Source organism: Loxodonta africana, unplaced genomic scaffold (assembly GCF_030014295.1).
Source record: "Loxodonta africana isolate mLoxAfr1 unplaced genomic scaffold, mLoxAfr1.hap2 scaffold_50, whole genome shotgun sequence".
NCBI lineage: Eukaryota > Metazoa > Chordata > Mammalia > Proboscidea > Elephantidae > Loxodonta > Loxodonta africana.
The window spans coordinates 1689274-1712251 of NW_026975218.1; the positions used below are offsets into that span (position 1 = coordinate 1689274).

A 22978-nucleotide genomic window follows, 5' to 3' on the forward strand; every position below is an offset into this window, starting at 1 on the left:
CAGACCAGACCAAAACATCTCACACCCCTGTCGGGAAAAGGCCCCTGGTCTTGAGGCTGAGTTTTTGAAGAAAGTGAGTGCCATCAGGTCTGCCCTCAGTCTAACCAACACTGAGTTCCTGGTCAGCATCCTGGAGTCCTGTCAAGAAGAGCCAGGCACCTCCAGGAGCATCTGGAGGAGGAGACAGGGGCTGAAGAGGCTACCACACCTACTGGTGCTGCTACACATGTCGGAGACCTGGCTGCAGAGGGTGCAGGCATGGCCTCAAGGTCAAAGGAGAAAGCGCCTGAAGACGTGCTAGGACTCTTAGACTGAGAGGAGCAGGATGTCTGGACTGCAAAATATGCACCCTTCAGGGAAGAACTTCATTCAGGCTTCTTAAACCCACCTCACCTGGAAGATCCACTCTTTTAGCCTTGTGCCCCTTCCATGACCCCTCAAGTACATGGAGAGATCCAGCCCTAGAGCACCAGGGTGGAAGAAGCCCCAGGATAGCTGTCCAAAGACATGAGGTCCACTCCAAAGCTCCCCCCGCCAAGGAGAGAAGAGGACAAGACTCACCTGCAGATGAGGTCTCAGGGCCCTGAGAATGAGCACAATGTTTGTAAGGAAAGAGAAATGGGATTTCAGTGGGACATGGAAGTCTGACAAAGAGCCTCTGCAAAGATAGCTCTAAGGGAGGTGTGATTGTGAAGGTGGGCTGGTCACTGAGTTCTTTGTAGTACAAGGTACCAGACAGAAGCCAGACTCTGGAGGGAACCTGCCTGCCGGTGAGCAGTGGGCTTAAAACCCTAAACCAATGAGAATCGAATCCCTTCCCAGCAGCTTCTGCACAGATCAGTGATGTTTGCTTGGTCTTTCTCTTTTCTGTGGTCTAACCTGATCTGTCCTGAGATCAGAGAGTTGGAATAGAAAAGCCTGACTGAAATGAAATGAGCAAAGAGAAGACAAGGCCTCCTAAATCTGGTGAAGACAGAACACAGATAACCAAAGGTGAGGATGGGAAGAAAGAGATTGAGTTCCAAGTCCCATCCACAGTATCCCAGGGCCTGGGAATCCCTGGAAGTGCCAGAGGTGTGTACTCCCTGGGAGATGTGACCCCAAGTGTCAGAGGAAGCCCTACGGAGCAAGGAAGGAAGGGCAGGGACTCTAGGATGGGCACTTCCATACAGGCTGCCCATGTGAATTTCTCAGAGTGACCGTGACAGATCCTGAGAGGGACAGTTTGAGGCAAAGGAAAGTAAGTTTTCTGAAGAGGGGTGAATTCCACAGTCTCCTGATAATGAAACAGAAATCCCGTCCTGCTCAGAGGTACTGAGTAGGAGGGATTGTGAATTCCCATCCTGCACAGAGGCTGGCTGGGAAGTTCGACTGTCTAAAGACAATGTGGCCAAAGTCTTTTTTATCTTTCAAAGATATATCTTCAACTTCCTGCAAATTCAATCCTGGAAAAAAGCCTAGAATATACAAGTGTGGGTTTTTCAGGAGAGCAACAAGGGGAGAAGGTGATAGTGGCATATCAGAGAAGGAGAACAACAGTCTAATAGTCCCTGTGTTACTTAATGAATCACACATGGTGTCCAGCATTCTTCCTTATCTGTAGACATGTAAATGCAGTAGATGTTTTAGCAATAACCGAATTAATCCTCACAGAATTCTTTTTGGCCATTTCCAGGTACAGAGACCAGAAGAAGTCATTAGTTACAAGAGCAAGCAATAATTCGCTGGTCTGAATTTTGTTCAATATCTGTGTTTGCCCTTCATAGATTGATAAAAGTCTCTGAATCTGGCATTGAAGACAGTGTTTTCTCTATTGTTATGGATTGAATAGTGTCCCCCAAAATGTGTGCCAACCTGGCCAGACCATGATTCCCAGTATTGTGTGGTTGTCCTGCATTTTGTGATCTGATGTGATTACTTATGTGTTGTAAATTGTAACCTCTGTGATGTTAATAAGGTGGGATTAGAGGCAGTTAGGTTAATGAGGGAGGACACAATCTACAGGATTAGGGTGAGTCTTGAGTCAGTCTCTTTTGAGATACAAAGAGAAGAGTGAGCAGAAATGAGAGGGACCTCATACTACCAAGGAAGAAGTGCCTGGAGTGGAGCACGTCTTTTTGACCCAGTGTCCACGCGCTGAGAATTTCCTAGGCCAGGGGAAGATAGATGACAAGGACCTTCCCCCAGAGCCACAAAGAGAGAAAGCTTTCTCCTAGACCTGGTGCCCTGACTTCAAACTTGTTGCTTCTTAAACTGTGAGAGAATAAGTTTCTGTTTGTTAAAGCCATCCACTTGCGGTATCTCTGCTATAGCCACACTAAAAAAAAAACTAGATAACTAAAAAACACATATATAAAATAGTCAAAAGAAAAAAAGTTTCAAATACACACACATACACGTATGATGTTATTAAACTTTAAAAGCTTTTACATTCTTATAACACATTTAACAATAGAGATTTGTATATAGAAGTTATAATAAGAGCCATCCCCACATAAGTATATTGTACCTGCTCCCCTGAAGTGTCCAGTGTCCAAAGATACATATGTACCCTTTTACACACTTCTTTTTGCCGGGACACGTGTAAGTACATTCATTTCTTTGTTTTTATGGAAATTAGGTCACACTCTACCCATGTTTTTCTCTGAATCACTCTTCACTTGGTCAATATCATGAGTCAGAATCAGGCCAGGGGCTGACTGCAGAACAGATGATCAGTTGCTCATATTCACGTTCAAGTTGAAGCTGAAGAAAATTAAAACAAGTCCATGAGTCAAAGTATGCCCTTGAGTATATCAAACCTGAATTTAGAGACCATCTCAAGAATAGATTTGATGCACTGCACACTAATGATCGAAGACCAGATTAGTTGTGGGATGATAGCAAGGACATCATATATGAAAAAAACAAAAAGTCATTAGAAAGACAGGAAAGAAAGCAAACACCAAAGAGGATGTCACAAGAGACTCTGAATCTTGCTCTTGAATGTACAGTAGCTAAAGAGAATGGAGGGAAAAATAAAGTAAAAGAGCTCAATAGAATACCTGAAAGGGAAGCTGGAGAAGACAAAGCATGATAATAATAATGTGAACAGATCTGGAGTTAGAAAACCAAAAGGGAAGAAAACACCTGGCATTTCTCAAGCTAAAAGAACTGAAGGAAATATTCAAGCCTCTAGGTGCAATACTGAAGAATTCTATGGGCAAAATATCGAACAACAGAGGAAACATCAAAAGTAGATGGAAGGAATACAAAGACTCAATACACCAAAAACAATTGGTCGACGTTCAACCATATCAGGAGGTAGCATAGGATCAAGAGCTGATGGTACTGAAGGAAGAACTCCAAGCTGCACTGAAGGCATTGGCACAAAACATGGCTCCAGGAATTGATGGCATACCAAATGAGATGTTTCAACACAGTGACGCAGTGCTGGAGGTGCTCACTTGTCTATTCCAATATATTTGGAAGACAGCTACCTGACCAAATGACTGAAAGAGATCTATATGTGTGCCCATTCCAAAGAGAGGTGGTCCAACGCAATGCGGAAATTATCGAGCAATGTCATTAACATTACATGCAAGAAAAATTTTGCTGAATTTAATTTAAAAACAGTTGCAGCAGTACACAGACAGGGATCTACCAAAAATTCAAGCTGGATTCAGAGGAAGACATGGAACGTGGGATATCATTTCTGATGTCTGATGGATCTTGGCTGAAAGTAGAGACTATAACTAAGATGTTTACCTATTTTTGTTTATTATACAAGCACACTCAACTGTGTGGCTCATGACAAATTATGGATAGCTTACCAAAGAATGGGAATTCCAGAACACTTAACTGTAGTCATGCGGAATATCTACGTAGACCAAGAGGCAGTCATTTGAGTAGGGCAAGGGGATACCGTGTGGTTTAAAATCAGAAAGTTATGTGTCATGGTGGTATCCTTTCACCATACTTACTCAATCTGTATGCTGAGCAAATAATCTGAGAAGCTGGTCTGTAAGAAGAAGAACATGGCATCAGTTTTGGAGAAAGATTCACTAACAACCTATGATATGCAGCTGATACGACCTTCCTTGCTGAAAGTAAAGAGGACTTGAAGCAGTTACTGATGAAGAGCAACCACTACACCCTTCAGTATGGATTACACCTCAACATAAAGAAAACAAAAATTCTCACAACTGGACCAGTAAGCAACACCATGATAAATAGAGAAAATACTGAAGTCATCGAGCAATTCATTTAACTTGAATCCATAATCAATGCCCACAGAAGCAGCAGTCAAGAATTCAAACAATGTATTGCATTGGGCAAATCTGTTGCAAAAGACCTCCTTAAAGTGTTGTGAAGGAAAGATGTCACTTTGAGGACTAAGGTGTGCCTGAGCAAAGCCATGATATTTTCTATTACCTCACATGCTTGAGCAAGTTAGACAATGAATACGGAAAACCGAAGAACTGATTCATTTAAAATATGGTGTTGGCAAAGAATACTGAATATACCATGGACTGCCAGAAGAATAAACAAATCCATCTGGGAAGAAGTACACCAAGAATGCACCTTAGAAGCAAGGATGGAGAGACTTCGTCTCACGTGCCTTGGACATATTTTCAGGAGGGACCTGTCCCAGGAAAGGCTCATCATGCTTGGAAAAGCTGAGGGTCAGAAAAAAAGAGGAAGGCGCTCAACAACATGAACTGACACACTGGCTGCAAGAATGGGCTCAAACATAGCAATGATTGTGAGGATGGTTCAGGATCAGGCGGTGTTTCATTCTGTTTTACACAGGATCGATGGCCTCTAACAGTCACAAGTAACATATGTAAGCATATATGGGGGTGTGTGTGTGTGTGTGTGTGTGTGTGTGTACCCATTGCTGTCAAGTCGGTTCCAACTCATAATGACCCTACAGGACAGAGTAGAACTGCCCCACAGAGTTCCCAAGGAGCGCCTGGTGGATTCGAAATGCTAACCTTTTGGTTAGCAGCTATAGCTATTAACCATTATGCGACTAGGGTTTCCATATAAAAAAAAAAAAAATTTTTATATATATATATACACACACATATATATACACACACTCTTTTTTTTTTTCATATATATGTGTGTATATATATATTCTGTTCACCAGTTTTGCATCTCTAGAGATCCCAGGCTAAGACATTTGGTACCGACACTGGCTCCAGAGGAACCAAATCTTAAGGACGAGTTTTCTGAATTGATTCTCAAGTCTGGCTAATCTTAAAGGCACTGATGACTGTCTCCAGTAGTAAATAGGCTATTGCTAATCCATGGTGGGAGGTGACAATAGAAATACGCAAAATACTACTACAACTGGATCAAATATTTGTGAGAGACAAGGCTCTGCCTGATTACATATTTGATACTTTTCTATAATTTTGTCAGAATAAGAATAATAAGGAAGCTGCTTGGTTGGTCCTGCTTTTGCTAGCCACACTGGTGAATGAAAGAAATGGACTCAAAGCTCAAGCACCACATACAAGATCTGAAAGCTGCCACTTGTGCCCAGAAAGAAAACCATATTTCTTATAGTAACAAGGCTAATGCTGCCAAAAATAAACTCAGATTCTTATCATAAGAGTGACTGAATTAAAGCGCCAGTTGAATATCCAACCTCAAATGCTTTCTGAAGTTAAAGTAAGGGCACTGATTGGGAAGAAATGGGATCCTGAAACTTGGGATGAGGACATATGGGCAGATAGTCAGGAAGCGGGGGACAATGAACCTCCAATTTCTGTTGAATCGCTCTTCCTAACAGAACCAGACCTCTTACTCCCATCTGAAGAGATTCTCTAACTTTGCCTGCTAAGCCACCCTTCCCAGTAAAACAATTATCCCTTCCACCTCCATCTGATGAGATTACCCCAGCTGTGCCTGAAGTGTCTTGTTTGAGTTGTCTCCTGGGGTGGTGTCTGGGGCATTGCCTGGGGTATCACCTTAGGCAGATGCCTTATAAGACACGGCTGAACATCCCACTGCCACTGTCCATTTTTGCTTCTAGACCTATACCTAGACTTCAGTCCCAACAAGCCCCAAAAGGTGAGCTATGAAGTGTGACCCAGGAAAAGCTATGCTAAACTCCAAAAGAACTGCTTGATTTTTCTAATATATACATACAGAAACCTGGTGAATATGTGTGGGAATGGCTATTATGGGTGTGGGATAACGGTGCAAGCAACATAAAGGTGGATTAGTCTGAGTTTATTGATATAGACCCAGGAAGCATAGATTCTTCATTCAGTGTTTCAGCTTCAGAGGTTAGAAAAGGATCTCATAGTTTATTTGGCTGGTTTACTGAAGCATGGATTAAGTGGTGGCCTAAAATAAATCAAGTGGAAATGGCAGATCTGCCATTGTATACTGTAGGAGAAGGTATCCAAAGGCTGAGGGAAATTGGAATGTTAGAATAGATTTATTAGGCTGGACCCACAGACCCACACACGGAGTGCCCAGAGGGCTCTCTTTTTACCATAGCAGTGAGGTACAAATTTGGGAAGCAAGCCCCAGCATTATTGAAGACTTCTGTGGTTGCTATTTTATGTAAGTAAGAGTCCACAGTGAGAACTGCCCTAACTGAATGAAGACACCTGACTACAATGCAGTTGACTGGACCCCATGGTGGTAGCAGCCAAGTGGTGGCACTCAATCAACAAAGACAAGGTGGGTGTGGTTACCGTAACAGACAGTAGAGTCAAAGCAGTAATCAGAACAGTCTGCTCACGTGGATTTATGGCATTGGCTACTTAGTCATAGTGTCCCTGGGAGTGAAAGAGCTGGGAAATGTACATCTCCTGGTACCTAGCGTCTTAGATATCTAGTGCTCCTGTAACAGAAATACCACAAACGGATGACTTTAACAAAGAAAATTATTCCCTCACAGTCTGGGAGGCTATAAGTCCAAATTCAGGGTGCCAACTCCAGGGGAAGGCTTTTTCTCTCTGTCACTCCTACGAGAAGGTCTTTGTCACCAATCTTCCCCTGGACAAGAAGGTTCTGAGCACAGGGATCCTAGGTCCAAAGGATGCACTGCTCCTGACACTTCTTTCTTGGTGGTACTGAGGTCCCCCTGTCTCTCTGCTCTTTTCTCTTTTATATCTCAAAAGAGATTGACTTAAAACACAACTTAATCTTGTAGACTGAGCCCTGCCTCCTTAACATAACTGCTTCAAATCCTCGATCATTAACATCATAGAGGTATGATTTACAATACATTGGAAAATCACATCAGCTGACAAAATGGTGGATAATCGCACAATACTGAGAAGCATGGCCTAGTCAAGCTGATATATACATTTTGGGAAGACAGAATTTAATCTGTAACACCTAGTATGCAGCTATCGACCTGTTAATGCCTTTTTCTCCATACCTGTTTCGAAGTATCACCAGAAACAGTGTGCCTTCTCTCTGACCTAAGTATATAAGGACCAAATAATGTACAGGAATCTCTGTTACATTTTCTCCATCTTACCATTATTTGGCCTCATACGCAGACCCAGTCACTTAATTGCGCAGCAGAATGAAGAGATTAAAGCCCCAACATTCTTGCCAGTGGACCAGGAAGGTAGCTGCTCAGACATCAGAGAGCCTCAGAGAGACAGAGACCAGGCGGCTCAAGAGAGGGATACCATAAAGTTGTTTTTCATACCCCTCCCCACTCCCACAGTTGCATATGCTTTGCTCTGACCCTAAAAAGTAGATCAATCCTTTGAGAACTGCATTATGGGTTAGAACACCAACAAGGTCCCAGACTGAGTGACACTCCCATAGATTACATCCAAATATCACTGCAAAGTCTTCAAAATCTGAACTGACATCTGAGCCACAGCACACAGAAGTTGGGAAAGAACCTGCAGCCTGAACATAACTGGGTCAAGTGATTCCTAAAACAAACAACATCGACATTTTCTGTAAGATTGAAGTAAGACACAGTCTTGGAAACACAGACAAAAACTTTAAAAAGCTACTTTAACCATGCTCAAAGAAGTAACAGGCACAACTTAGAAAAATAGAAAAATACACAGAAACCATTCACAAATGAAAATTTTAGACAGGAAAAACAGAAAAATGGAGATAAAAAATTCACTTGATCAGCTCTACAGCGGAATGCTGTTGACAGACAAAAGGATCAATGAGATGAAAACAGTTCAATTGAAAATATCCAATCTGAAAACAGAGAACAAATATTGAAAAAAAATGAACAGAGCCTCAAAAATATCTAACATTTATTTATTGGAATTCCATAAGGTGTAGAGAAAATATGTGGTGTAGAAAAAAGTATCTGAAGAAATACTGGCTCAACACTTTCCCAATTTGTTGAAAGACATAAACTTACAGATTCAAGAAGCTATGCAAACTCCAACAAGTTAAACTCACATAATTTTATGCCCAAATGCCTCATTGTCAATTGTGGAATAACAAGGACCAAGAAAATATCTTCAAAGAAGCTAGAGAGAAAACAACTCATCTCACACAGGAGAAACAATTGGAATGACTCTGTGTTCATCATCAGAAGCCATGGACGCCAAAAGGCTGTGAAAACAACATTTTTTCAACACTGAAAGAAAAGAAACATTAACCCAGTGTTCTATAGGCTGTTATTTCCTTCATGAGTAAAGGAAAAATATTGACATTCTCAGGTGAAAGACGCTTAAGAGAGTTCATCGCCACCAGACTTGCTCTAAATGAAACACTAAAGGAAGTTCTTCAGGTGGCAGGCTTGGAATTTCAGGAATTATGGAAAGCAACAAAGTGGAAAGTATCTTCGGAAGTTCGCCCTCCACCAAAGATTAGACAGGTCTATAAAACAAACAACAACACACGTGAAGAAAGTGTTTCTTAGTTCAATCATGTGTATGAGACCAAAAGTACAAAACCAGCCCAAAAGCACTGAAAAGAGGGCAGGACGGAACAGGAATCATGGCGGATGGAAACGGGGAACTGGAGCATAGGAGAGGACAATATTGACACATCATGAATATTGCAACCAATGTCACAAAACAATTGTGTATAAATGGTTGAACAAGAAAGTAATTTGCTCTGTAAAGTTTCAAATAAAGCACAATAAAAAATAAAAAAAAGTGGTAGGTGTCTCGGTAAACATATTATGCCAACCCTGTTGTCACTGCACAACATGGTGCAGGACTCCCCTCTTTGGATAGACTTTCTAGCCTATTGGAAAAACTTTGGAATATACTCTTGGTGGCAAATTAGTATTAGAGAATGGGGTTAATTTTGAAAATATGAGATGTCTGTACTCATGCCTGGTGAATAAACTGGATAATAATATTTTCAGAGCGAAATGAGATGTTCTAACAGAAAAATAGGCCTGAATTCCCACGTGGGCCATGAGCCTACTACTCTGAAAGCCTTTCCCAGAGAGGCATTTCAGGCACTTCTAGAGCAGCAGGAGCACTGGGGAATGCAGGTGTCAACCTCCCCCAGGGCCTTCTCTGAGGGGTAAGTACCTGCTTTAGTACTGAGCTTAGTGGTTCATAAATTGTCATTCTGCATAAGGTCTTCAGGTTCAAGTCTGTAATGCAGCTGGGATTCTGTGTGTGCTGCATCTCTGCATCAAAAGAACATGCTTCTAGAAGCAGAATGCCAGGAGAGAGGCGGTTGGGCAGTTGGCGTTGGGGGGTGCTGCGCAGACAGGGGTGCCCGAGGGAGGCACAATATAGTCATTCTGCAGGAGGTCTAGTCCTTCTGCACAAGAATTAGAATGCTTCTCAATGCACAATAGTTTACATGCAGGACATAAACAAAGTGACTGAAGGACAAAGTTGAATAGTAAACCAAGCCACTCCCTGTCAATCCTTACCTGAGAGGGTCTTCATCAGGACTTCCGGGGATGGAGAAGGACACAGTAAACGCTGATTTATTTTACCTCTTCCTTCCTCAAGAAACAGGAACTGGTGTTAAGATGTCAGGTGTCAAGCCCCAAACTCCTCTTCTGGTCTGTATTTAAGCTGTATAATAAAACTGGGAATCAGGCAATCAGCCATGAGCAGACAGACCCAGGAGTATTTCCAGTGCCCCACATCTTTGAGCTCCAGTGAGATCCTGTTCTTAGTCCCTAGATTAGCAGAGGAGCTGAAAGACTGAAATTCCGCGTTTTCAGGCAACTTGGGCTTCAAGCAGGCACTTATTGCTAAAGTCGTATTTCTCTGTGTTAATTTATGATCCTTAACTCAAATCCGGACTTTGAAGCTCATTTTGATAACTCCTCATTAGTCTGCCTAGACAAGAGTCTGCTCACAGTCAGTGATGACAATGGAGGAAACAAAGTCCCTAGCCCAGAGGAGGGACTGTTCCCCAAATTTGGGGCAATGCCCCTGGGGAGCATCGGCGAGGTGCACTGTGGCCTCTGTGGATTTGCCTTCTGCTCCTGGAATTGCACCCTGGGGGCCTCCATATGCAGACGCAGAGTCCGTGGGTGACCACAACTCCTGCCCTTCTGGGTCATCGTCCGGACGCACGTTGCGATATGCTTCCTGCCCTCCTTCCCAGCATAAGTGCTGCGATCACACGTGGCAGAACCAGTTCCCAGGTCCAGACCCTAGGTCTTGCCCTCCTTGGCCTTAGGCTTCCCCTAGTCCTGGGGGAACCCGCAAGCCTGGCGGGTGCGAGGTGAGCACCCGGCTGGGCGGGCTTGGGCCTGTCTCAAAAGGCTCATGGCGCACGCAGGTTCCACCTCCTTAGAGCCCGCGGGCTTGCGGCGGGCAGCCCGGCATCTCCTGCCTCCCTCGGGCGCCCTCTCTGGGCAGCAGCTCCCCTCCCCCCGCCCCGCCAACCACCCAACAGTCGCACTGCCTGCTTTCTGCTTCTAGAAGCGTGTTCTTTTGATGCACACATGCACACACACAGAATCCCAGCTGGATTACAGACTTGAACCTCAAACGCACAACTTTAAAACTACTAGACTGGGGAGGGGGGGTATTGGCAGTGAAAAAAGGAAAAAAAAAATAAGAAAGAGAACAATTACAAAAAAAGTATTAGAAGACTGTAACCTCACGTTATGGACTCAAGAAGGCTGCGGATACACAACTACGTAGATAGCATACTGTTGTCTCTTTCTTTGCAAATACGTCTTAGATGAGGGAATTTGGTACCGGGAAGAGTTGCAGAGCCTGACTTTGGGGAAATCTGGGATTGATTAATTGGCTTGCATGAGGCTACAAGCCCTGATAATCAATATTTAAAGATGAGATTCGAGCAATCTAGAACATGCATCAGAATTTTTTACAAGTAAATTAGCACCAGAAGAGGCCTTTAACCACTAAATAAAATGGGTCAGTAGTTCAAGATCTCCCTACAAAGAAAATGGCAGACCTAGATCGTTTCCAGTCAGGTTCCAGCAAACATGCAAGAAACAGTCATTTTAATCTTGTACATAGTCAACAGAGATTAGAAAACCATGAGATACTCCCCTAACTTGATCCTTATGGCTAGTTTAAAAATGATAACAAATTAGAGAAGGAAGGTAGAAGAAGAGTTAGAGGACAAGCACACTCAGTAACTGAGATGCAAAACCCTACATAAGATGCCAGCAAAGGAAATCCAGCAAAGGGTAAACCACGTAACATGCCATGATCAAGGCGGTTTATTGTAGGCATACAAATTTGAGTGGACATTAAAGATTTAGTAATTTCATTCACCACATGCATAGGTGAAAGAGGAGAAGACATATGCTCACCTCAAGAGATGGGGGCAAAGCAGGTTGATAAAATCCAATCACACGGAGAGATAAGGACTAGGTGCAAACATGGAACAGAAAAGGAGTTCCCGAACGTGGAAAACTACAACTAGCATGATAGTTCATGGTGATGTGTGGGACATTCTCTTTAAAATTAATAAAAAATAAAATAAGGATGCTTCTATCATTATTTTTATTAAACATTTAACACTGGAAGTGTAAGCTAGTACAAAAAAAGTATAACTGCTATTCATAGATTATAGGACTGTCTCCATTGAAAACCGTAGAAAATATTGGAATTAATAGTAATCATAAATAAAAAATAAATTGAAATTTCAATGCGTCAGCATCAAGCGGACTCTGTCATAGCTCTTAGGTGAAAGCAAAGGACACTGATACGGAAAGAGCAGGTTCGGGTGGGCTAGACCAAGGAGGGAAGAAAATTATTCTGCACTGGGCTGAACTTATAAGCACGGGTAGGTGTGTTAGTTACCTAGTCCCTCCATAACAAAAAATAACACAACTGGATGGCTTTTAAAGGACAGAAATTTATTTTCTCACAGTTTAGCAGGTAGTCGTTCGAATTCAGGGCATGGCTGTAGTGGGAGGTCCTTCCTTGTCTAACTCAGCTTCTAGTAGATGCCAGCAATCATTTGTGTTCCTGGCCTTCTAGAAGCATCTGTCTTCTTTGTCTGTCTTCCTTTTCACCTGTTTGTGTCTGTCTGTGTGTATTCTGCTCCTTTTATAACTAAGAAGAGTTAGGCTTAGGACCCACCCTACATTGGTATGACCTCATTCACATAATAAAAGCAGGCCCCTTATTTCCAAACAAGGTCAGAATTACAGGTACAGGGGTTAGGATTTCCACATACATTTTGGAGGGACACAATTCAATCCCTAACAGTTGATTTACCAGATATTCTGGATTGAGAGTACTCACATGAACAGCTGAGAGTAGTTCCAATTCTTTGCTACATTCAGTGGCTGAAACCTGTCTCAATGGTCACCCATAGGAATGCTGGAGCAATTTATTGTGCAGGACCTGGCCTACCATTCCTAATCATGTCCATTGTGTGGAAAAACACACACTCCCATCACCGAAGCCTTGAGAAATTCATCGATAAGAACGGAATGGTGGTTGGAACCAAGAATTGTTTCATAGCCTAGATAACATGGTGCAGCTGTTAGATATTCACATGGAGATGTCAGGTAATAAAACTTCACCCCACATGGGGATGTCAAGGATAATACCAACGGCTAATGTTCATTGAGTACCTACACTGGTGCCAGGCACTCCTGTGCTTTTTCTTTCATGTTTGCTTTTCATGATGGCCATATGAGGAATGTATCATTATAATGCATAAAGAGGTCAATACAGAGAGTTAGGCTCACATTTGAATATATGAGTCTGGACCCAGGAGGAGTTTGAATGGATGGAGGTATAAACCTCACGTCCTTAGCTACAAATAGACAGCAGTAAACTCACTGAGGCATCCTAGAGGGAGGGTGTCAGTAGAGAGAGGAGCAGGCACCAAGCCCAAGGGTACTCGGGTATCTAGAAGCTTGCCAGGTGAACAGCAGCCAACAAGCCTCTCTGAAGTCCAGTGTGGTTCCTGGAGGGTTGTCTGTCCTTGCTCTCAGCTGCATTTCCCCAGTGCTCCTCCCACCTGCACTGGGTTGTCCCCTTCATGAGGACAGGGACAGTGTGTACCTTTCACCACTGTATCTGCATAACATAGACTACTTCTGGCCCATGGAATATACTGACTGAATGAAAAATAAACAAAGGATAAGTACGTAAAATCCTTCGTAGTTGATACCTTGAAATACATTAAGGGGCTTCATGAGTAAGAGGGAGAAAAATTGATCAGGGCTGCTTCTGAGACCATCCCTTAGGCGTAATGAGTGTTAAACAACACTTAAACAAAGAGATTTAATGGCAGAGATGTATGTTAAAAAGATGTAAGTATAGCTTAAAGATTACTAGAAACATGCACATTATTGCAACTATAGTCAAATCGCTAAAAACCATATAGTACATGCACACAGAATATTACAAAGTAATTTAATGCCCTCATTAAAAAAAAACAAAAAAAAATTACCATGAAAAGACTAATGTTGAATGAAAATATCAGGATATAATATCTGTGTTAATATACATAAATGTGTGTGCGAATACACACATAAAACCAGTTGTCATTGAGTCAGTTCTGATTCATGATGACACCAGTGTGCCAGAGTAGAACTGTACTCCATAGGGGTTCCAATGGCTGAGTTTTCGGAAGTAGGCTGCCAGACCTCTCTTTCATAGCAATTCTGGGTGGACCTGAACTCCAACTTTCTGTCAGCAGCTCAAGATATTAACCATTTGCATCAACCAGAGACTCTAATACACATACATGCCAATATAAGCAAGAAAATAGACATATCGGAACGTTAATAATTTATTCGATGCATTACGTATGCTTTCTTGTTTTTTTTTTTTTTTTTTGCATACTTTCCCATTGCTTCCAAGTTTTTGAGGAATAGAATGTACTTCTGGAAAAATTCATGAGAGATTTTTAAGTAATGAAATAATTAACAGAAACAGAATGAGTAAATCTGTGGCAAGGCAGCCCATGAACCCAAGATTACAGTAACACTGGTATGAAAAGCAGAATTGTGGAGTCCTGAAGCTCAGTGGTTCCATGCATCCATCAGGAAAGAGGGAAGAGCAAATAAACAAGGAGAAAATACAGTGAGCCAGAGGAGTGGGAGCCCTCTGTTGTGGGCACAGTTTTCTCATGAAACTTTAGATGGACACAGTGGGTGGGATTATCCACTTCCATCATACAAACATCTTTATTACCCTTGATTTTAACGGAACTATGTTATAAAAACAAATAATAAAATAGAGTATAATAAAAGAATAAATCTCATCAGTGGACTACTATCATTTTCCCCAGCCACTGAGGAGGGCAGGAGACACACAAGGGAAAGAAGATGGAGCAGTGTGAAAACTCATGCTAAGTGGGGAGGAGAGCGTTTCTGAGACAGGCCTTAGCTGCTACCACCTAGGGAAGTAGGCAGCCGTGCAGGACCAACTGGAAGAAATGGCACATTATTTCTGAGACCTACTCCAGCTCATAACAAATTATGGATAACATGGGGAAGAATGAGATTTCCAGGACACTTAACTGTTTTTATGAGAAACCTGTACATAGAACAAGAGGCAGTCATCTAAACAGAACAAGGAATACAGCATGGTTTAAAGTCAAGAAAGGTGTGCATCACTGTTGTATCCTTTCACCATATGTATTCAACCTGTATGCTGAGCAAATAATCTGAGAAGCTGGTCTGAAGAAGAATAAGGCATCAGGATTGGAGGAAGACTCATTAATAACCTGAGATATGCAGATGATACAATCTTGCTTGCTGAAAGTGAAGAGGCCTTAAAGCATTTACTGCTGAAGATCAAAGACTACAGACTAACAGCCTAACAACTGGACCAATAAGCAACATCATGATAAACGGAGAAAATGTTCACGTCATTAAGGGCTTCATTTTTACTTGGATCCACAATAAACACCCACGGAAGCAGCAGTCAAGAAATCAAACGACACATTGCATTGGGCAAATCTGCTGCCAGAGGCCTCTTAAAGTGCTCAAAAGTACAGATGTCACCTTGAAAACTAATGTGCGCCTGACTCAAGCCATGGTGCTTTCAGTCGCCTCATACGCACACGAAAGGTGGGCAATGAATAAGGAAGACCAAAGAAAAATTGAAGGCATTGAATTACGGTGTTTGCAAAGAATATTGAATATACCATGGACTGCCAAAAGAATGAACAAATCTGTCTTGAAAGAAGTACAGCCAGAATATTCCTTAGAAGCAAGAATGGCGAGGCTTCATCTCACATATTTTGGACATGTTGTCAGGAGAGATCAGTCCCTGGAGAAGCAGGTCATACTTGGTAACAAGTGGCCACAACAATCGGCTCAAACATAACGATGACTGTGAAGGTGACGATAGGTAGTTTAACATACATTTTGACCCATATGAATTAAAATTTAAACAATTATTTCATGCCTTTTTGTAGGGGTTTTAGAATATACAATTAAAATAAATGTAAACAATTAATAGAAAAAATCTCTGAAAATAAAATTTAATTTTTTTAAATCACTGCTCCATACCCCAGATCTAAATGGCTTGATATAAAGCACTGGTCTTTGTGATTCACAAAAAGGAGGTGCCAATTCCTGGAGGGGGGATGGGAGGATAGAGAGAGTTGGAAGCTGGCAAAATTGTCACGAAAGGAGAGACTGGAAGGGCTGACTCATTAGGGGGAGAGCAAGTGGGAGTACGGAGTAAGGTGTATACAAACTTATATGTGACAGACTGACTTCACTTGTAAACGTTCACTTGAAGCTCAATAAAAGTTAATATAAAAAAAAAAGCCCAGCCCTGACCAATGTTTGCTTAAAAACTTTGAAAGTTTGTTCCTCTCTAAAATAAAGCAGGGTCTAACTTTAAAAATAAATAAATAAATGTAAACAATTTTTAGAAAAAATCTCTGAAAATAAAATTTAATTTTTTTAAATCACTGCTCCATACCCCAAATCTAAATGGCTTGATATACAGCACTGGTCTTTGTGATTCACAAAAAGCAGGTACCAATTCCTGAACAAGAACTGAAATGACAGGAGAAACCCCCCATGCTGTTACAGCCCTGAGTATGGGCCCTAATCCAGTGATCTGTCTTCATTAATTCCTTTTCATTTCATCTCTGTGAAAGAGGGGAGGGAGAAGGTGAGAGAGGGTTACATGTGCCTATTCTGTTCTTTAGCATCCAGTTCACTGCCAGGAACAAGTATTCGTAAGAGTCTAAAAAACGTTAAAGTACAAATAAGGAGGAAAACCTCCTAGTATATATATGTATTCGGTGGCACAAAGAGTTAAGTGCTCAGCTACTAACTGAAAGGTTGGCAGTTTAAATACACTCAGAGTTGCCTTGGAAGAAAGGCCTGGCAATCTACCTCCAAATAGTCACAGCTATTGAAAACCGTATGGAGGGCAGTCCTACTCTGAAAACTCACGGGGTCGTCATGAGTGAAAATCTACTCAACGGCAACTGGATTGGTAATCTATATATGGCATAAATGTTCGGAAAATTAGTTTCTGAACATATACGCGGCATACAGAATACACTGCACATTAGTATTATGTGCCAAAACCCACTGTCATCAAGTCGATTCTAACTCACAGTGACCCCAAAGGACAGAGTAAAACTGCCCCATAGGGTTTTCACTGAAGCGGACTGCCACGTCTGTCTCCTACAGAGAGGCTGGTGGGTTCGAACCACTGACCTTTCAGTTAGCAGCCAAGTTCTTTAACCACAGAGCCACTAGGGCTCACTGCTGTCATGTACGGTGATTACATAAGCAAATTCTGAAACAAACTGCCTGGGTTTAAATCCTAACTCAATTTATCAGCTGGGTGATCTGGGCACGTTACTTTACCTCTCACTGCCTCAGTTTCCCATTTCTAAAATGGGTCTTATTCAAAAGGTTGTTACGCAGGTTAAATAAAACACACAAGGCACTTAGAAAAAGGCCTTACACACAGAATGAACATAATAATTGTTAGCTTTCATAATTATTAAGGGAATACAAACAAACGGCTAGGTTGAAGGAACTTCCATTGAGAAAGAGCTGAGTTCCAAAATTCATGTGTAAAGTCATTTACATCAACTGTTAAAGTTGTATGTTTAGATTCAAGTGATTACTGAGGTGTGTTATGATCTTGAACAGAGTTCTGGGGACTATACAGGCAGACTCTGCATGCCCTTCTCCTGCACATCCATTCCATCTCCCTTGGAGCCCAGACATCATGTTATCAATTAAACCCCTTCCACGCTGGTGGTGTACTGTTTAAGAGCTACGGCTGCTAACCAAAAGGTCATCAGTTCAAATCCACCAGGCACTCCTTGGAAAGTCTATGGCACAGTTCTGCTCTGCCCTATAGGGCCGCTATGAGTTGGAATAGACTCAGTGGCAATGGGTTTTTAACGGGTATGAGGTAACTGTGCAGTGCTTAAAGACATACCAAAAGCAACCACGAACACAAAAGTATAGTAAAACGTTATTTCAGAGTAGCAAAACCTTAGTTTCTAACACAGTGGTGAATTAGGGTGGACTGTGGATCAAGAGGAGCTCTGGTGGCATAGTGGTTAAGAGCTCAGCTGCTAACCAAAAGGTCAGCAGTTCGAATCCACCAACTAGTCCTTGGAAACTCTATGGAATAGTTCTATTCTATGCTATAGGGTCTCTATGAGTTCGAATCAACTAGGGTCTCTATGAGTTGGAATCAACTTGATGGTGACAAGTTTGGTTTGGTGGGTGTCATGGATTGAATTATGACCCTAAAAAATGTGTGTCTCAACTTGGTTAGGCCATGATTCCCACTATTGTGTAGTTGTCCTCCATTTTGTGATTGTAATTTTACTTTAAGAGGATTAGGGTGGGATTGATTGTAACACCACCCTCACTCAGGTCACCTTTCCCTGGGGTGTGGCCTGCACCACCTTTTATCTCTCCAGAGATAAAACCAAAGGGAAGCAAGCAGAGAGTTGAGGGCCTCAGACTATCAAGAAAGCAGCACCAGGAGCAGAGCATGTCCTCTGGACCCAAGGTCCCTGCACCTGAGAAGCTCCTTGACCATGGGAAGGCTAAGGACAAGGACCTTCTTCCAGAGCCGAAAGAGAGAGAAAGCTTTCCCTTAGAGCTGATGCCTTGAATTTGGACTATTAGCCTACTTCAATGTGAGGTATTAAATTTCTCTTGGTTAAAGCCATCCACTCATGGTATTTCTGTTATGGCAGCACTAGATGATGAAGACAGTGGGTCAAGGTGGAAGGGGTGGATGAAGGACAAAAAAAGAAAAATGGACAACAGGAGAAATATAAGAATTCAGAGAACTGTGAAAATTTAATTCCTGAATATACTTTCTTTCTCCTCCCTATAACTGGAAGGACTTTTCTCATATACAGCATATATAAGTAAATCCTGGCAATATTTAAAACACTTAGATTTTTGTAAAACTCATTCTCTGAAAACTCATGGTGGCCCCATTAATTTCTGGCTTAAAAACAACTCAGAACTAAAAAGAAGCATAAATAAATAAATAAAGGCACTGCTGTCATTTGCAGGTGATGTTCTTTTCCTGCTATCCACAACCCACACACTCGGGTTAATTTTCCAGGGTCAGTGTTCATAGACCATCCTCTTTCTCTTACCACCACCCACCACCCTTAATTATTTAGAAAGGGCAGGGCCAGTCAGTGCTCCAAACATCAAGTTTTCTCTCCAAAATGCCAACTGGCACTTGGGGAGCAGGCTACATTCTCAGCTGTCAGCACTTCCACTAGCCCCTGCAGATAAGGAATGTGTCTCCACTGAACTGTTCGTTGTAATCAAAAAAAAAAAAAAAGTAAAAAACTGTTTCTTAAAAAAAACCAGGCATTTCCCTATTACCCACCCACCCCACTCTCCCACACCCAGTGCTCCCTCACCACACACACACTCAAATATTTCATACCAAGGGTGTGTCCCAAGCACGGGGTCTGGCTCCGCTCTTCTTTTACACCCCTTGGAGGCCTCTGGAGAAACCATACCTTTGGTTGGCAATTCCCTGAACCCTGCCTATTCAAGCTGGCACTTATTCAAAAAGGCAGGTGAGTCTTCAAGTCAGGTTTTTAAAAGGAGTTTAAGAGGTGCCAGGTGATATGCCTACTCACCCTCAAATTTCTCAAAGGTAATAATTTCTTCAGATGTTTACAATGTCTCAACTATGGGTTAATTAAATCCCTTAGGATGGTGGGCATAGGAAAATCCTCCATCTCAATGCCCCCCATTTCGAAAAAAAAAGAGGGGAATCTCCAAAATTACAAATTTCAATTTCTACATACTTGATTGAACTAAGGAGTAAGTTCCTCACATGTGTTATTCTTGGTCTGAGTCCTGGTGGTGCAGTGGGTAAGAGCTCAGCTGCTAACCAAAAGGTCTGCTGTTTGAATTCACCAGCTGCTCCTTAGAAACCCTATGGGGTACTTCTACTCAGTCCTATAGGGTTGCTAAGAGTTAGAATTCACTGGATGGCAATTGGTTTGTTTGCTTTTCAATCTTTGGCTGAAAGGTAGACTTTGTTATCAATTTATTAAATCAACTGGTAATTTGCTGGATATTTCTCATACAGGAACTTATGATGTCTTCAAATCCAGCTAATCAGGTTTAGGGAGAGAGAAACTTCTCTACCTTAGCTTCCCTGCCACTCCCACATCTTTTTCACTGATTTCCATGCCCTGTTTAAGTGACATCACTCATCACTTCTCACTGTCTAGGTTATCTGAGCCAATTCATGGCAGTCAATTCCACCTGAGCCCTAGGATACCCTCATTTACATACTCTGCCCTGTTCCTTCACCAATGGCTGACCTCACATCTCCCCTTGAATGTCTACTAGGCATCTCAAACTTAATGTGGTTCAAATAAAATTCTTCGTCCAAGTGTCTTATCTACCTCCCAGTCTTCCTTATCTCAGCAAATGTTCTCACTATCCTCTGGGTTGTTCAGGACAAAAACCTAGAAATCATCCTTGATTTCTCTCCTTTATTCAAATCTTGCATCCAATCCATTGACATATTCTGGACTCTTGGCACTACCTTAACATAAATCCTGACTCTATCCACTTCTCACTACCTCCACCTTACATCCACCATCATCTCTTGGTTAAAACTGGACTCCATGCACCGATCTTCCCTCTTATAATCTACATAACAGCATCATTTCAGTGGCTTCTCATGGCAATTAGGAAAAATTCCCAAATCCTTCCCATGGTCTTTCATGATGTGGGACTTGCTCACCATACTAACATCATTTCCTAACAGTCTTCCCTCGGTTCACTCCACACTAGCCATGACTTATTTCCTGAGCTTCCTCAAACGTGCCAAAACACTTGGTTATTTAAGGGCCTCAGAAACAACTCTTTCCTTTATTGGCAATATCCCTCCCTTCAGAACTTCATACAGCTATTCTCTCCTTTGATATAGGTCAGTTATCTCCTCAAATATCCTGCTCCCATAAGCCTTTACTATTAATCTAAAACAGCTCACCCCACTCATTCCCTCACATGCAACTCTGTCTTATTTTCAAAATATTTAGCTCTCCTTGACATTTTTTGTTAATTATTACCTGTATTTTTTCTGGTTGAGAATATATGCAGCAAAACATACACCAACTCAACAGTTTCTACCTGTACAATTTAATAACACTGGCTACATTCTTGAAGTTGTGCAACCATTCTTACCCTCCTTTTCCGAGTTGTTCCTCTGTCATTAACATAAACCCACTGCTCCTTAAGGTTCCTATCTAATCTTTTCAGTAGCTGTTGTCAATCTGATGCCATGTAGACAGTTCTTAAAAGAGCATATGCTCAAGGTAGACCATTTTTATTAGTTAAGTAAGCTAATGTTCTGGAGCCCTCATGGCACAGTGGTTAAGTGATACGGTAGCCAAGCAAAAGAAGAGCAGTTTGAATCCACCACCTGCACCTTGGAAACTCTATGGGGCAGTGCTATTCTGTCTTACAGAGTCTCTGAGTTGGAATCAACAGCAACAGTTTGGTTTTTTCTTTTTCATACTTCGGTTTTAAGATGATTCAAGGGAATGCTTTTGGTGTAATGTTTAAAGATTATCTCACGGCAATAGTTTCAGGAGTTCATTCACCCTCAGTGGCTCCAAAAAGTCTAGGGTTCATTTGAAATTCTGTTCTGCATTTTCCCCCTTTTGATCAGGGCTTTTCTATGGACTCTTTGATCAAAATGTTCAGCGACAGCAGCCGGGAACCTTCTGGTTCTTCTGGTCTCATGGCATGCTAGATGTTCTTCTAAAAAACATGAGTGGATGCTGAAGGTTATCAAATACTTATTTTATTACACCTATTAATGTAATCACATTTATTTTACCTGTACATATGGCAAATTATACTGATTCATTTTCGAATGTTAAACTAACCTTGAATTCTTGGGATAGACCCAACTTGGTCATAATATATTCTTCTTTAGAGTATTGCTGGGTTTGTTTTGCATATTTATTTTTATATTTTGCATCTATGTTCATCAGTGACATTGGCCTGTAATTTTCCCATCTTGTGCTGCTCTTGTCAGGTTTTGGTATCAATATTCATTCTACAAGCTTTATAAAATGAGTTTGGGTATATATTTCCTTTTATATTGAAGAATTTGTGAAATATTTCTTGAATATTTGGCAGAATTTGCAGGAAAAGCCATCTGATATGAAGTTTTCTTTTTGAGAATAGTTTGAGCTCTAATTCAATTGTATTAACAGTCGTGGAATTACTTTTGCTTCCTGTTTCTTCTTGAATCGTTGTTATTAACTTACATGGTATGATACGTTTGCCTACTTTACCTAAATTTGCAAATTTATTGGCTAATACGGTTCATAACATTCTCACATTATCTTTATGTTCTGCAAGATCTGTAGTCATTTTCTTTCTAATTCCTGATATTCGTTTTTTATATCTTTATTCTTTTTCACTTGATCAATCTTGCCTAAAGTTTGTCAATTTTACTAGCATTTTCTAAGAATCAACTTTAGTCTTTGTTGATCGTCTGTTGCATGTATTCAATCATTAATAGAAACAAAAATTCCTATGAATGTTTGTTTCTGGTTTTTTCCCAACATTTTGAACGGATGTTTAACTCACTTATTTTTCAAGATTTGTTCTTTCCAATTATATTTTTAAGGCTATAAGTTTCCTATATTATATTGTCTGTACTGCACAAATTTTTATATGCACTATGTTCATAATTGTTCACTTCAAAATGTATTCTAATTTTCATTATGATGTCTTTTTTGACTCATAGTATTTTAAAATATCCAAGCACATGGAGATTTTGTATTTTCATTTTCTAAGATGGTTTTTTTTTTTAATTATGATGTACTAACATAAAAAAAAAATGGAGATTTTGTATTTTCATTTTCTAAGATGGTTTTTTTTTTTAATTATGGTGTACTTACATAGTATCCTCTATGTTATTGCAGACTCTTGAAATTTGTTGAGACTTGCTTTATAACACAGTATACAGTTAATTTTTATACACGCTATGTATGTGCATGAGATGAATGTATATTCTTTCCTGGTTAGATAATACACACACATACACATATATCAATTTGGTATTTTTTTTACATGTTAAATCTTCTG

General features: G+C 41.1%; 1 long non-coding RNA gene across 2 annotated transcripts in view; it reads right to left on the reverse strand.

The window, feature by feature from the left end:
* Positions 1-659: 659 nt before the first annotated feature.
* Positions 660-22978, reverse strand: part of LOC135229751 (uncharacterized) — a 28639-nt gene continuing 6320 nt past the window's right edge. The window contains exons 2-3 of one of the 2 annotated variants that reach the window (XR_010320439.1): positions 9842-9989; positions 660-2745 (exon numbers count right to left, since the gene is read on the reverse strand). This is a non-coding gene — a long non-coding RNA (uncharacterized LOC135229751). Of the gene's footprint in view, positions 2746-9564; positions 9590-9841; positions 9990-22978 lie in introns of those variants that run through there. The other variant, XR_010320440.1, reaches the window with a different exon arrangement.